Raw genomic sequence first — 13,256 nt, forward strand, 5'->3', positions numbered from 1 at the left:
CTGTATGGTGATCAGGTTTACCAGTTTATTCAATGTTTTCATTAATAATCTGGATGGTGGAACAGACTGCCACTGTAAAACTTGAAAGAGAAAAATGGATTGAGTGTTAGGGACATCAGCTTGTTGGGGGAATGAAGCATTCTGTGCTGAATATTTTGGGTATTACAGCAGATCTGACTAAGAGTTAAAATGCAGTGATACCAAAACAAAACCTGTTCGGAGTAATAGTAACAAAAGCATCAGATGTGAGGCACAGGAGGTAATTATTCTGCTCTACTTGGTGCTGTGCTTGTTGTGAGATCTCATCTGTACTGTTGCCGATTTTGGATATATGATGATAAATACAAGTTGGGGAGATGTTATTTCAGAGAAGAGCAACAAGACTCAGCGTTGAAAACGAAGTTGTTCTTTTGCTTAAAAGAATGCTGAAGAAGTAAGACTTCCGATGTGGAAATAATTTCTGAATAATAGTGAACAATTTTTCCTAGATGAGTAGGAATATTTGCCTCAGCTTTAGCAATGGTGACTTGTGCTGGGTTTAGGGAGCCTATTAGAAATCTAGAAATCTTCTAGCAGTTTTGTCAACCTTTTCCACTGGGAATCCATAGTCAAACATAATCGTAAACTGTGATTGCATATAGATCAGTAACAAGACACTTGAGTTTAAACTAGAGTATGAGAAATGGCTCTGTCACCACAGTAAAAGGCATCTTCACACTACAACTGTTTGTCATGCTTAAAAAAAAAAAAAAAGAAATCATGAGTTTGCAGAGATGAAATAGATGTGTTTGTGTTCAAGACAGACAGTTCCAAAGGGATGGCTGTCTTGCTTTTAGCCCTTTGAGAGCTCTACAAAGGATTTTATGCCAGAGAAATGGAAGTAGCCTTTTAAAGTAAGACAGTGTGGGAGAACTGCAGATGGATGGCTTGTGTATGCTGAAGGGAAGGCAACACTTCAAGAGTATAGGTAAAGGAGAAGCCTTTACTGTCAAGAGCTGTCTGATTCGCAGCAAAGAAAGAATGCATCTCAGGAAGGGGCTGTGGAAATTATTTTTTTCCATAAGCCTTTCACCAGACTATTTGGATTCTTTGTTCATTTGTTTCCAGTTGAGGAAACACAGCAGTGTGTTTGGGTACGAGGGAAGCGGTCATTCCAAGACGAGAAAAATCCAGTGGAGTCCTTGTTTTAGGCCTGGGAATCTAGATTTGAGCTGTTAAAAGTCTGGTGTTCATTCTGGTAACTAATCCTCTCTTCTGGAGAAAAGTGCATGGGGGGTGTGGGGGACTTACCAGCTCAAAGCTTTATTTCTCTAAATTTCTGAAGATTTTTTGCAAGTAGTGTAGCTAATTGTTCATCTGCACCCCCGATGTCAAGGAGAGTGCCTCAGATACTATGTGATGTAGCTGAACAGTATAAATGGAGGGCAAAAGATTAGCGGAAGAGCTATTGAATTGCTTAGTAGTAAAACAAGGCACTTTTATAATACGCTTCAGAGGTGAGAGCTAAGTAGTCCATCTGCTTAATAAAGCAAATAAAAATTACCTGCTTGTCACCTGTAAAACTATCCCATGTTATACTTTTACTGACTTAAAGGCCAGTCTCTTCCTTTCCTGTGACTGGAACATAAGGAAATGAAGGAAGTTCTGAAGACAATTCGGTGATGCAGATTCATTGTTTAACTTGGGTAGTCCAGAAAGCTGTTTCTGCAAGTATAATCTGAATTAGTCCTGTGTCTAAGGACAGATATATATAGAGATATATAAATGGACATAATCCATTTCTCCAGTCTCTTCACTGAACTGTGGCTGGAGGCACTACAGTAATTATTTTTGGTTCAATGTTGGAATAGTGATCTTGAGTAGATACATCCGATAAAGGTTGTTTTTTGTTTTCAAATAGATAAATGACACTCAATTGACTGCTGTTAACGGGTGTCAGCCTTCCCATCAGTAATGGCCTGAAAGTTTGCTAGGTAAGTTAGAGACTTCATACACTGTTCAAAACCTGTATCAAGGTAAGATGAAAAAGGGCAAAAGCTATTTTTATTAATTCATATCGGACAAACTCAGAACCATTTTAATAACTCTGCATATTTTATTTGAATACTACTGTCATTGTCAGCTGTTGAGCTGCCTGAATGCAGCAAAAGCAGGTTTTAAGGTGGTCTCTAATATCTGTTTGACAAAAACTGCTGTAGGCTAAGCTCTTTGTGGGGAGACACTACAAACCTGCCAAATCTGAATTCATGGGAGAACAGCCACAGCCATTGTTGCTACACATCCCTGACAGTGGTAAAGAGATCTTGCATTTGAATTTTATTGCTCTGTCCAGATACTGTACTATGACTTGCACACCTGCTGTATGCAGCTGGGTGAATGGAAGCTAATTTATTTAGGGTTTTTTTTTTTTTTAATTAATCTATTTCTTCTCTCTGACAATAACATATTTGATGTGGAAGTTCTAGTCTGTTTAGCTGTGCCTGGGAGTCACATAGTCATGTGGAATGCTTACCATTCTATTGACAGAGCTATGCTGATAGGAATTAACTTCTGACCAAGCTACCAAAGTAGAGATGTCAGAAGACTGGAGCTAACAAGTAGTGCGTTGCTCCCTACTCTTGAGGCTAGATGGTAATGTACTCTTAGAAATCTGTCCTTCCAGCAGAGTGCAACACTCAGTGACATCTGAAAGAATTTATATTTAGAGACTTTTGTAAGTTTGTATGGTCCTGTATTTTGGTAAAGCAGGTTAATTTTGCCTGGAGCAGGGTAATTTCACATATGTATCTGTTGAGTTAGCAGTGTGTTTCACTGACAGAGGGATATCAGCATAAAGTGTTAGAAATATGTTTGGCTATAAAATGTATTATGCGGATGAAGCAGTTTCATTTGTGGAGCAAAAGTTAAATACGCCCATGTAGGCCTGAATTTTTCTTATGAAATCTGGTATAATTTGATGTGCTATGCTAATGCATTATGTAAGTATCCTGCTTCTCAGATTCAAAACTTATACAGTGATTGGCTTTTTCTAACACAAGATATCGTAGGTTTTCTTAAAAGGACTAAAGCCATGAAGTTTCTTTCAAGTTACTGTTATAGGCATTTATTTATAATGATACTGCTAATGTTTGATTTTTTTTTTTTGTATTGATAAATTATCCTATTATTCATCATACAAGTTAATTCGAAAAGCAAACATGAGATTTGGAAAATTTACAGAAAAACTTACAGATTATCTGCTTAAAGGGACAAGTGGTTTCTTCATATTTGCCATACAACTATTTTATACTGAACTAAGAAAATCCTGTCCCATTTATTCCTTTTGAATTCCCTATATACATCTGGCTCAGTGCAGTCTAAGCAGTTTTCTCACTGAAAACCTTTCAGCTGTTCATTTTGCCCAGGAAATGAGTAAAACAACTAGGCTTTTTCATTCTTCCAAACAGATGGCTTTTCTGGCTTCCCTCTATACTTAAGCCATCCAGAGCTGACAATTAGTAGCAGGAAGCAAAATAAGAGTCTAGATTTCTGAAGTGTCACAGACAAATCACTTTCAGCGTTATTTCACAGAGATCTGGTTGCAAACAAACTTGGTTTATATTAGCCTTCAAAATCTTAGCAGATTAGAAAATAGCCTTGTTCAGTAAAAAATTTTAAAAGGGCTATTCGCACTAACAGTGAAAAGTATAACTTGTTTTCTTGTATATATTCTATAATATATATAGCTGTTTAAAGCATGTGACTTGTGTTAAATTAAGAATAGCTTCAGCGTAGCTTTCAGCCATTCTACAAGGTGACAAGGCTGTTTCTCCATAAAAAAGCGTGAACGCTGCCACACAGTAAGATAAAACGTTGTCTGTTTATAAAACATTTAATATTACAGATGTTTGCTTACGATAGCAAGAGTTGTGTTTTTGATAGAAAGTTGCTATTATTAACTCCATCACAAAACTTCTCTTTCTTCTAAATGTCAGCTGAGACATGCAGCTAGAAAAAGAAGGTCCCTTTGTGAGAAACATATATCACTGATGTGTCTGATAGGTTTTATGGGTTGTTAGTGACAATACATGCCAAGTCACTCAATGACGTTTCCTTATAAGGGTTGTAGATGGGTATATATGTGGACTTTAAAATGCAGTAGGAACTTGATCACTCAAATAGGATGTTTATGAGATGAATAAGCAAGAAATTTCATTTTCTGACTTTTTCAAGATTGAGTTGATTAGCTAAAAGGGTAAAATACAAGTTCTGGTTGTTGAAATGAGTGGACATGAGGAAATACAGTTGACATTTGACTTACTGATTATACACCATTATGAAATGAACTGTCAGTATAAAAGTAAAGTTGGAGTAATAGGAATACACTGGTTATTTTTGCAGTTTTGATACACCTTTATGCAATGCTAGTGAATCTCAAATCACTTTCTTACTAGTCATTTGTTCAGCAGCATCGGAGGTGCAAAAATAAAAGTCACTATCTAGAAAATGTTTTCATAATATAAACGAAGTTGAGAAGATTTAATCTCCAGATATGTTCCTCCTTTCTCACTTGGAACTCACAAAGAACTTATTATACATTAAGAACTTTAGTGAGATCCATTTTTGGAATAACTTGCCACATGAGAAAGTAAATCTTAAAGTACTTTGTTGAGAGGAATAAGGAGGGCAGAAGAGAGGAGGAATCTGATTCTTAGAAGTAAGAAAAAACTTAGCTCAAAATAAATTGTCAGCTGTCAAAAATAAGAAATAGCAATTTTTGTCATTTATCTCACAGGACAATGCTAAGACCTTTTCATTTTCATTGCTCATGAATAGTTTTGCCCAGAAATGAATATTTTTCTAGGTGACTAATTTTGTTCTGTCCTGTGTGGTTTTTAATGTACATGCTAAAACAAGATGTCCTGGTTACCATGGTGATACATTGCTTCCCCCCCCGGGTGTCTGTTAAAATGCCAAACCCAAATGAACAGAGCCGCAGCACTTGCTCCTGCTGTGAACGCGTGTTTGTTTCCACCAATGCACACACCTTCTCTTTAGGACCAGAAGTGAGATTACCTTGAGCTTTTCAGCTATAGCAAAAGAAATGCACTCATACATGCCAAAATGCTAATTGATTGGTACCTATTAATTCAGTTAGACAGTATTTTCCATTAAACTTCTAGTTTAGTACTGAGGTTTTTATATTTAGACTGGCTTTACAATTTAACTGCAGAAGCAAGAAATAAGACATTTATTTAGCTATGAACTCTTCTTTGGTGTCCCATCTTCTGAATAATTTAATAAGGGAAATGTACTTGCTCTTACCTTGTTTGTAGTGTAATTAATTTGCTTTCCAACCAAGCAGGGTAGGATAGGTGATTTGTCTCTTAAACTAGATCAGTAGCAATCTGAACTTCATGTGTGGCCCTGACTTTGCACACTCAAGTCCAGAGGCTAGTCTTCCTGGGCTCCTTCTGTAGCTATTGAAAAAGATACCAATAATGGAGGCACTTTTTGACTCCTGCTCTGCAAGCCTCCTCCAGAAGATGTTAAGCTTCCTGATCGCACTGTCAACCTAGATCTGAAAACTGCCTCCCATGCACTCTGGATTTGAGCTGTGAACAGGGATCTCTCCTTCTTAAACTGTCAGTGGTGCTGATGTCCACTCCTGTGTGATGGCAATTAGGTTTAAATAAAAATTCAATCTTCCATACCCTGTATGAGAGGGCCTTAATCACAGGCTAGGCTTGTCTTTAAAAAACTTTTCTGTTAGGAAAAAAATGTGCTTAAGCAGAAGACTAAGGCAGAAATGTGCCAGGTCTTTTTTTTTTTTTTTGATTAGACACCTACATCTTAGTTGAGAACTTCTAATCTGTGTTTTTCTGGTTTACATTGAACATACTACATGCTGTTCAGTTTCAGTAACAAGAGAGGCCTTTATTTTGGTCTGGGACCTGAAGGAGTATGAAAGGTAGTCATAACAGGGATATTCCATGACGTGACACATCTTTATGTAGGTTGTACATAATTGAAAGTATTAATGCAGAACCACTAATACCTGAGAGTGCTCCATACATGTAACGAAGGGAAGTTTCTAAAGGAGAGGGGAAAGATAAAAGTGATTGTTTGGATAGGAGTTCATAACATCTGTAAGGGGTAAAACTTCTAGAGTAAGCTAACTCACTCTTAAAGTCAGTGCTGATGTGAACACTCCAGTAAGGTAATGATTAATATGAATTTCAATTTTTTAGTAGCCATAGGCAAAACCACCTGTGCCCATATAGGTCCAGCTAATCCCATTTAGTCAAAACTTCCCTGTTTCACATATGTGAAATCTTCCAGAACCTGCAAGTCTCTGGACTGTTGTTTTCTTAAAGCTTGAGTCAAAGTTTATACCCTAGAATAACAACATGCTCAAAGTAACTGAAATAAAACAAATAAAAAAATACAGTTGCTTGAAATATTTTAGACACCAATATTTCAGTTTTGAAATATAAAACCTCCCTCTTTAGCACTAAAAACTAACAAGTAGAATCCCTTCTGAAAAACAAGGAGCTTTCTTCTTGTATATTGCTTTTATGTTAATGCGTTCCAATCTGGAATATTTTTTTTTTAATAATGCACTACAGTTTAGCTATCATTTCATATCTACCTGACTTTGAAGCCTCTACTGAAATTAGAAAAAGCCATGTAAATGGGAATACCTCACAAGCGAGGAGTGGTTATACGTTGTACTGAATATAGCCTAATTAATTTAATTATTAAAAATAAGTATCAGATCTACTCAACTGCAAATTTTTAGACCGGTTTGGGTTAGATTGCCCCTACTTTAAATATATGGACGTAAAATGGAAATAAACTAATAACTTTCTACATATGTTTAACTTTTGTAATTGGCAGCTTGCTTTTTCAACATGGAATATGACAACTTTCAGTAACCAAAGTCAACTCTGCAGTAGTCTGTGTGGGTTATGAGACTCCTAAACTGTGTAATGTACATATCCTTTATCAATGACTGGAGAGCGTTCTGTTTAATAAAGAGCTATAACTTTGATTTCCCCTTGCCTTGTTCCCACAGAAAAAAAAGAAGTTATAAAAACAGGCATTCTAAATTTATGGCTGGAGTGGATTTATTTTTAGTAGATACTAGACCAGATGACCACTCTGTATGATTTACCACAACTGCATTTTTTTTCCAATTATGATTTTATTAATAATTTTGACATGCTGACTTCCATAACTACTGTAAAGTCTTTCAGTGTATTTGAAGTAGTGGAAATATTATTACAAACATGCATTTTGTTACTATATTACTGAATTGATAATATTGTACATTTTAATAGAAATTGTGGCAAAAAGCCTGTACAGTCTCTGATGTAAATTGGCTACTGAAGCCACACCTAAATGAGTCAGTAGGGTATGTCTTCAGGCAGAATTTTTAAACTTTGGACACGAACCAATTTTATTTATCTAAAGCATTTTGCTTCAGGTAAAGACATTGAAAATGCTTTTTTTGTTGTTGATGATCTTAAGGGAAATCTAGCCTTTCTCATATTTGTTCTTTACATATGGTAGCATGAATGGAAAAAAGGGAGTACAGCAGGCAGAACAGCAGCAAAATAGAGGACCTATAACAAAGAAAACATGAAGTGATTCTGTGTAAGTATGCATATTTAAGCAGAAAATGGTCTTAACACTGTTAATGTTCTGGGTTTTTTTTTTTTCTTTTAGCTTAACAAAAACTCCCCTTTTATAACTTTATTTTCTGTAACTATCTGTTGTTGGAATTTTCTTCTCAAGAATGCAGGTGCAGAGACTTCCGAGTGTTGTGCTGAGCCAACTTGTATCCAGTCCAGGATGGTTTATTAGGTCTGGGCCGTACTGTGGAAGTTGGCCCTACTGAACCAAAGCTGGCTTCAGGAGAAGTCCCTCTGTGCCTGTCCAGGGCTTACCATGCAGCCACCCGAGTCATTCCACACAACCAGCCAGTCCAATACAGCTGCCTTTGAGTCAGAACAAATCAGCTTTAGCTGAACTCTGGAGATGAATTCAGCTATCATCATGTTCTTTGTCCTGCATGCCCTTTTTAAGATCCAGTGAAGATCTGGAGTGGTAGCCAAGAACATAAGCCCTGTTTTAACTGCAGTGTTGGGTAGCAAGCAGTAATAACTTGCTCATGTTGTTCTTGGGGCATGGTGTAAAGATACCAGAGTAGCTGTCACAGAACTAACCTAGATGTCCTCAGGATCAGCTTCTCAATTGTGCTGAGTTGTGAAGAGTGAACTTTGCTAATCTTTTGTCAGAAAAAAATCACATTTAATTTGCTCTAATAATAGGAGAAGCAATTAAGCTATTTCATGGATTGAAGTAGGTAGAAAAGCGATGCTACCACTGAAAGCATGAGCCATGTAACAGCTTCATCAAAGCTGGACCTTGTGGTCTTAGGCAGTTCTTTATGCACAAACAGGAGCTGAGGTTTCAATGACATGGAGTGATATAAAACATCTCGGCTCCTGAGTTTGTAAAAGCACTGACTTGGGGCAGGGGGGCTGATGTAGCATTTTTTAGCTTGTCCCATTGTCCCAAAGCTGTCATTAACACCATTTTCCCTTGATCAGAACAGTGGGTTGTTTTAGTTTGTTTTTTAACAACTGCCATTGATGAGGCCAGAGAAATTGTTACTGCCCTATAAATGAGTAATACTCAAGGCTGCCCTTGATATAAATGCAGCTACCAGTTGGTACGAGATAGATGCTGTAGCACAGAGGAAAGCTGCTATAGGATACTGTGGGGAAGGGTCTGCAGGACAGCATGAGTGGATGAAAAAGAGATTTTGAGCTGTGGGGATAACAGAGTGGATGTAGAGAACAAGCCAGCTTCAAACAAAGCAGGTTTCTCCAGGTTTAAATGTAAAGTCTCTTGGGCGGAGGTCTTAGTAAACCTGCTTGATCTCAGTCCTTACTGTACATGGACTGCTTTTTTTCTTCTTTGCATATTGTTAATTTTCCTCTGGAAGGTTAGCTGAGCCAAACTACCCTGTAGATACACAATGGCTGGATTCAATCCAGGGAAAAGCAGGGGGCATGCAGAGGTGGGGCAAGAGCCTCGGGAGTATCCCTTTCATTAGCAGGAACCATTACCTGAAATATCACACCATTAACAACAGTTGCTGTTTGTTATCATCCCATCATTAGACATTATTGCTTCTTAGGCAAGATGGCAGAACATAATATTTAAGTCCTCAGTGAATTCAAGGCAAATCCTGGTGTAGGGTGTGGTTAGACAATATAGTTTGACTGGTTTAATCCTGTTGCCAAAAAGTTACTGCTGCCAAAAGAGGATTGTCTTGTTCCTCCCCTCTACTGGCAATGCTCCCTCACCCCCATCTCACATGCTGGCTCTTTTGTCGGTCTCTACGGTGAGCCAAGGCAGCTTATTTTCTAGCTGAAAACTAACACACCAGGAACAGGAACAGTTTCTTGGTGGTCTAGGAAGTCTGACTGATTTACCATGTGTGTAGATGAGCACCAGAGTGGGCAGCAATAAAGACTGTGGGGCAGGGAAGATGGAAGCAGGGGCAAGAGTGCTGCCTCGTGTGGCAGCAGGCCATCGGCTTAGGTCAGCTCTTTTGCTCAACTGCACCCTTAAGCGGCCATGGGAATTTTGGTAAAAAAAAAAAAAAAAAAAACGAAAAACAAAAAAAAAACCACCAACCAACCACCCAAAAAAACCCAATCAATTTTGCACTGAAGCAGCTGCAAAGAACCCACAGTTCTACTGTGAAAGCACTAACACTTGTCTGAAATGCAGTAATATCTTCAGCCACTGCAGCTGTTTAGCTAAGTGAACGTTATTTCTAAGGGGATTGCAGTTCACATCAGCTTAGAGCTTACAGGTGCTCCTGCAAGAACACAAAAAGCTCTGTTCTTCTTTCAGTTGGGCACGCAGACAGAGGATTGGATGAGAGCAGTGGCATAGATTCAAGAAAAAAAATTCCTTCCCTCTGTTGTGGGATTTCAGTTCGTTTTGAGTCTGATCACAGGAGAAGAGTTCCAAGTCAGCAAGACATAGGGAAAAGTGAGAACTGCTTGGCGAAGTGGAAAAGCTACTGAGGTTTTTCTGCAGACTGGCATTGCAGGATGAGTGTAGGACTAGCCTTGCAATTTGGCCAATGAGGATTTTATTAAATCTGCTTTCTTTACAAAAGAATCAGTTGAATTATAATAGAGTCAGTAACTAGTTTTAAAAGCAATTGAAAATATTCTTCAGTACTTATCTTCTCTCACAGAAAAGTATTTTAGCTTAGAATTTTCTAGCAATTTGGAAATGTGTTAATTGTTCTTAAGGGAAAGATTCTTGAATTTCATAAGCATTTAACAGAAAACTTGAGTCTTTTTGTGTTTCTTGGCTACACGAAGCTCTTCCAGATGCGTTATAACCATGGTATATCAGGAAAAAAAAAACAATGATGTTACAAAGAGGGTAAGAGATACACAGTAGTTCCTCTCGCTCTAGGAGTACAGAGGTGAATTATCTATTTGAGCAGACTGCGTGCATTAAATAGTAACTCTCGGTGATCACATACACGTTAGCAGAGAAACAGGTGGCTACCAAAAATAAGAGTTGAAAGCACGACTGCTTCATTTTTAGTCATAATCTAGAGGGTTAGAGTAGCCCACGGTGCCTGTTCCTGAGCTGCTGCTTGAAGTGAGAAATTGGGGAAAGAGCGCTGGAAATCGTTCAGGAGCCACGAACAGAACAGTCCCACTTTCGGGGCACAAAACTGGCTGCGGAGGCGGGAACTGCCTTGTACGACCTGGGAAGCGGCGCTTCCAGTCAGCAGAATACCGCCCCTGAGCCCTGCTCCCTGTGCCCCTTCCTGACCGCAGCAAACCTGCAAGTCACCAGGCGCTGGCCGGCTCCTGCCGGCGCGGCTCGGCGCCAGAGCAGCCCGCCGGAGGAGGCGGCCCGCGGGACGGCCGCGGCGCTGCCGGGCTCGGCAAGAGCACCCACAGCCGCTGGCTGCTGCTTCGGGCCGCGCCGCCCTCTTCTCCCGCCTCGGCGCCCGCCCTGGCCGGGCCCAGCGGAGCTCCGTCCCCCTCCCTCAGGGCGCCCCGCCAGACACCTGCCCCAGCGCACGGGGGCACGTCCCGCCCCCCCGCCACCTCGTAGGGCCGGCCCCCCGCTCCGGGCCTGCCAGAGCGCGGCGCCGCTCGGCCCCCACCCCCGCCCGGGGGCAGCGGGCCGCCCCTGGCCCTGGGCCGCGGCCGCAGGCAGGCCGGGCCGGCCGCCTCCGCCCTCTGCCAGCAGGCGGAGCTGCAGGGAGCGGGTCCCCGCCGCAGCCGCTGGAGGGGGAGGGGAAGGAAGCGGAAGGAGCCGCCGCCGCGCTGAGGGGAGCAGGCGCTGTGCGGCGCCGCCGCCGCTGCTTGGTGCGGGCAGCACGGAGGGAGCAAGCCGCGCACGGGGCTGCGCGGGCCGGCCGCGCCGAGGAGCGGGCGCCAGGTGAGGGCTCGGGCGCGGGCCCGGCCCCGGGGGAAGGGGGACCCGGACGGTGCCGAGTTCGGAACCTGCGAGGGGAGGGGGAAGGAGAAGGAGGAGGAGGAGGAGGAGGGAATGAGAGGGGGGAAGCCCCCACGTGACCAGCGCGTGCGGGGAGGAGGTGGCGGCTCGCGCGCCCTGTTCGAATCAGCTGGCCCGCAGCGGCGCCTCGTGCGCGTGCGCGCCGGCCCCGCCTTCCCCCCCGCCCCGAGCGTTACGTGTGCGCGTGTGTGTGTCCATGCGCGCGACCGGCTTGACGCGGCGGGGCCGGGGACACGTGCGCGGTGCCGCGGCCGCCATGTTGGGTCTGAGCTGAGTGCGGGCGGTGCGCGTGCGCGCGCGCGGGGCCGGGCCGGGTCGCGGGGCGGGGGGGGCTGAGGGCGTGCAGGGGGAGAAGGAAATCTCGCGAGGTCGCGCGGCCCCGGCGGGAGCGGGCCGGCTGCGGGATGGCGGCGCGGCGCTGGGCGTGCTGGGTAATGGTAACGGGGGCCCGGGGGGCGGGGACCCTGCGACCAGCCTCCTCCCCGCCATCGTGCCCCGGGCCACACGGGGAGCGGGGCGGGGTTGGGTGCCCCGGGGAAGCGCGACTGGCTCCGCTCCGCTCCCTCCTCCCCCCGCCCCGGCCCTGCCCCGCCTCACCTCAGCTCACCTCACGCCTGCCCCCGCCCGGGCCGCGCCGCAGCAGCCCCCCCTCGCCGCTGGCTCTCCACAGGAGCGCAGGCGGCAGTGCCGTGGCCCGTGCCGCGTCCCATTGCTCGCTCTGCGCTTCTCCCCCCGCCCTGCCGCCGCACCGCCTCTGCCCTTGCCTCCGGGACCCTCCGGCCGCGGGTGCCGGGCTTGCGGGCAGTGCTGCTGGCGCCGTCCCGGGCTGGGCGGGCGTTCCCCGCGGAGCCCGTCGATGTGCCCCTTGATTGTCCCCCGCTGTCATGCCGTGTCACCTCCTGCACAGGGTGCCCACCTTCGCAGCGGTAACTTGGCCGTGCCTCTGTCTGCTCCAGTGCTGCTCTCACAGCATCCAGTCTGTGTTAACATCCCGAGGTCCTTCGGCCCTTCCTCGGGCCGTGCCCTCGCCCCCCACAAGCACTTCGTGGTGTTTTTGCTGTCTCGGCTCGCTTTTCACACCTGTCCTGTGCTGTTGCTTCTGTGCTCCTTCAGGTTTCTGCTGTTGAACCCAAACTGCACCTACCCTGTAGGAACGCTGTTGTTTAAGGATGCAGGGGTCCAAAAAGAGATTTAACATCACAAATCTGATCTCTTGAGGCTATGATATATGTCCTGTTACATCCCAAACTTGTAAAATACGTTCTGTTTTCTCTTGTATTTGGAAAAATAATTCTGGTAGTATCTAAGCGTCCCAGCTCAGCAGTATCCTCTTTGTCTCCTAGTCCTGATCTCTCTTAAGGGAGAGCATATGGTTCTGTTTCTTCCTTATCGTGTCTTGTATTCTGTCCCTGATTATCCAGGAACGCTGGCAGTTTTTGTACTCTTGGAGTATAACTCTTTATTTTACTAGTCTGGTTTTAGGCTGCCACATAACTGATACTAAATTTCTGTAAAAGAGTATGTTCTTCAGGCTTTGAAGTTCCAAGCTTTATTTTGGAAATATGCTTGCAGTAATTATTAAACAAATCGTGGTAGCTTTTCAGTGGTTCTGTGTATATTTGCATGTTTTCCATTGATATTGTCATTATTACTGTACTAATAGCATAGCGATCATTCACTTAGACTTTTAAGGTGAA

General features: G+C 43.5%; 1 protein-coding gene across 4 annotated transcripts in view; it reads left to right on the plus strand.

Annotated features, from left to right (window-relative positions):
• Positions 1-11,332: 11,332 nt before the first annotated feature.
• ZZZ3 (zinc finger ZZ-type containing 3) overlaps positions 11,333-13,256 on the plus strand; it is a 69,044-nt gene continuing 67,120 nt past the window's right edge. For 3 of the 4 annotated variants that reach the window (XM_068406118.1, XM_068406120.1, XM_068406121.1), the window contains exon 1: positions 11,333-11,481. The gene's annotated coding sequence lies outside the window, so the exon portion shown is untranslated. Of the gene's footprint in view, positions 11,482-11,912; positions 11,991-13,256 lie in introns of those variants that run through there. The other variant, XM_068406119.1, reaches the window with a different exon arrangement.

The sequence above is a fragment of the Nyctibius grandis genome, chromosome 8 (genome assembly GCF_013368605.1).
Source record: "Nyctibius grandis isolate bNycGra1 chromosome 8, bNycGra1.pri, whole genome shotgun sequence".
In the NCBI taxonomy this organism is placed as follows: domain Eukaryota; kingdom Metazoa; phylum Chordata; class Aves; order Nyctibiiformes; family Nyctibiidae; genus Nyctibius; species Nyctibius grandis.